Genomic DNA, 3203 nt, shown 5'->3' with positions numbered 1-3203 from the left:
TATGTACAAATGGATATTTTTAGAAATTTGGATTTTTTCTCAATGGTTTTCCCAACATTTGGATCGATTGGAAACTGAACACATGCAACAGGTATCTGAACAAATAATAAATACTTTTAAAATGCCATTTAAAGGACTAAGAACAGAAAAAAGTTAAGATTCAACTTCAATTTAACAAATCAATATGTCAACAGGGAATCCAACTATCTGTTAATATTTAATTCTCTTTCAGTAAGAAAACTTACATTGGTTATAAAAATAGAAAATGATAACACTGATGATAATTAGGATGATAAACGCCCTTTATCATCCTAATTATCATCACTGTTATCATTTTCTAACTCGGACTGCAAAGTGTGACCAGGTTCAATAAATGTAAGTAAGTTTGAAAAATATTCGATTATTTAATTGAACATGTTGTTGAATATTGATGTAAAAAGATTCAATTTGTTAGGATATTACACTATAGTTATGTACTAGCTTTTAAAAGTTTCATCTGAAACAAAGAATATTATCATGGGAAGTTTCCGTTACAGAAAAAAAATCAGTTTTTGACAATGTTGAATAATAATTTCTATTAAACTTCACAGGAGGGAATCATAAACAGTCGTAAACAAACAAGAAGTTGAAACTTCAGTTAATTGGTTGTTAATATAAAAAAAACGTGATATGATTGCCAATGAGACAATCTCCACAAGAGACCAAATGACACAAAAATTAACATCTGTATGTCAATGAACGGCCGTCAACAATGAGCAAAATCCATACTGTATAGTCAGCTATAAAGGTTTTAAAAGGCCCCGAAATGATATATGTAAAATAATTCAAACAAGAAAACTAACGGCCTAACTTACATAAAAAAAATGAACGAAAAACAAATATGTAACACATCCAGTGCACTGAAAGGTTCATGCTAATAACTGGTAACAGGAATTGTTCCTTTGATCTTGTAGTATGTTAATTTCTGTTATAGGAGAGGAGATCATAAATAGGTTATTGCACTCGGTATTTATTGAACCCCAATCAGGATTTTGACCTTTTAATTTTATCATTCCTAGTGCAGGTAGGGACAACGGTGAGATCATAAGAGTTTTTATAGTGGTGTTTCTAATTGCTGATCCTCGTATTAATATTAACTTATTTTTACTTTGTCGAGAAAATAATAAGGCCTTAACTGTTTGAATTGTCAACGTTGACTTAATTGTCAGATTTGTCCATTTTTGTACGCGTCGTTGTTGAATTAATCAATGTTGAATAAACACAACAAACTAGCTAGTAAATGATAACGGATTAAATTATAACGAGGGACCACGAAAGACACGATCTGGCTACAGTAGATTTCATATACCGTATATTAGATCAGATGACCAGGTTAGCTAATAAAATCTCGATTATCTTTATTTTTGTGTATTTTTGATATCCTTTCAGATCTCTTAAAATTAATTGACTACCAACACCTTTACCAAAACGATGAGTGGTGCAGTAGCAATAGCCGCTGGAACTGAGGTAGTAGAAACTGCAACTGCCTATAACGCCATTGGATATTTTTTTGGAGGTTTCGTAACTGGTGTTACGGTTGGCATTACACTTGGAGTGGCACTTGCACATCGGGTAGTCCGAAAAACGTTAAAAGAGATAAAGAATGACATACAGGAGACTATCCAGCCACTCACCCACTAGCCACGCCCAGAATAACTATTCATATTCAAAACACTATGTGAATGCTATGTAGTACTTTGTAACACTATAAATGTGTTCAGTTTTATCAATTTAATTTCAATAGTTATAATGAACAGGTTATCTGCTTCTAATTACGCTTATTAAACTTTTGTTAACTGAATCTTTTTTTTAATATATGATTACCATTTCAATAATACTTTGATTAAAATAACTGACTGAATATTTTGTGATGTTATGTGTAAGGGTTAGTTTAAACAAAAAAGTAACTGCTTGTAATAGGTTTGTCATTACACAACACACATCTCAAGACATTCAAAATACAATCTAAAGCAATATAAAAAAAAAATTATTCAAAGGACAGGAAAAAAAGTATATTTGTGGCGTATTTGTGAACAAATTATAATAGAACATTTCCTTCACATTTATTTGGTATATATGAAATTTTTTTTATTAATTCATCGAGTTTGTTAATAATATCGCCAGTGTACTTTTTAACCTTTCAAATCAAATTGAAGACACAGTAATATATTGACTATTCTGGTTTTGAATGCGTATATAGACAGTTATATGAAATGTTCCAGAACATGGTGTTATCGCTGGGTCAGTCGTTAGAAGATTGTTTCTGTCAATTGCACGAAAAAGCTTATATATTGAAACCGCATGATTGTCATTTGGTTTTTGTTCACTTCTGTGTCTCTGTAGTTTCGTTGTTTTCTTCTTATAGTTGATGTGTTTACCTCGGTTTTAGTTTGACCTATTTAACCAAAGTTAATATAAATCAACAAATTGTGGTATTAGTTCAACAAATGCCTCATAAAATAATATTCTGTCATCACAATATTGCTAAGTTTTTATTTGTTCAATAACGAATGAATGAGTCTTCGGTTATTGAACAAATGACCAAAATTAATGAAAAAAACTCCGATTCGCCCCAATCTCACTTATCTAAACAACATTGTTTGGTCCGCTATCGAAAAAAACATGCTTCTTATCAACAAAATTATTTTCATTTACCTGTGTAAAATGTGACTCAGGTGTTCTCAAAAGCGATGATTTCCTAAATATTGTTTCACATTTCACAGTGGTATTATACTTTAACTTTGTTTAAACCTGGTTATTTACTTTTGACCTGAATTATGTATCCCTTATAATTTTTATTAACTAGGCATTTGCATTCAGGTATCACAGGTCAAATTTATTCGTTCATTGTGTGCTAATTTTTGTTTGAGTTAAGCCTTCCAATTGATGTTTTATAGTGTCTTTCTATGTTGTGATGTTATACTAATGTTTGAGAAAAGGGAGAAGGTTTGGTACAATTAAAACGTTTAATCCTGCTGCAAATGTTTGCAGGAATCTGATGTATAGTAGTTGTCGTCTGTTTATGTAGTTTATACGTGTTTCTCGTTTCTCGTTTTTATATAGATAAGACCGATAGCTTGCTGATCGGTGTGAACCGAGGCTCCGTGTTGACGGCCGTACCTTGACCTATAATGGTTTTCCTTTATAAATTGTTACTTGGATTG

At 31.3% G+C, this 3203-nt stretch overlaps 1 long non-coding RNA gene across 1 annotated transcript; it reads left to right on the top strand.

The window, feature by feature from the left end:
• Window positions 1-271: 271 nt before the first annotated feature.
• Window positions 272-1840, top strand: LOC139491871 (uncharacterized). Its single transcript, XR_011656658.1, has 2 exons — window positions 272-375; window positions 1429-1840. It is a non-coding gene; the product is annotated as an uncharacterized lncRNA (long non-coding RNA).
• Window positions 1841-3203: the final 1363 nt, after the last annotated feature.

The sequence above is a fragment of the Mytilus edulis genome, chromosome 10 (genome assembly GCF_963676685.1).
Source record: "Mytilus edulis chromosome 10, xbMytEdul2.2, whole genome shotgun sequence".
NCBI lineage: Eukaryota > Metazoa > Mollusca > Bivalvia > Mytilida > Mytilidae > Mytilus > Mytilus edulis.
Note: the sequence above shows the minus strand (reverse complement) of the source record. Positions and strands in the feature narration are given on the sequence as shown.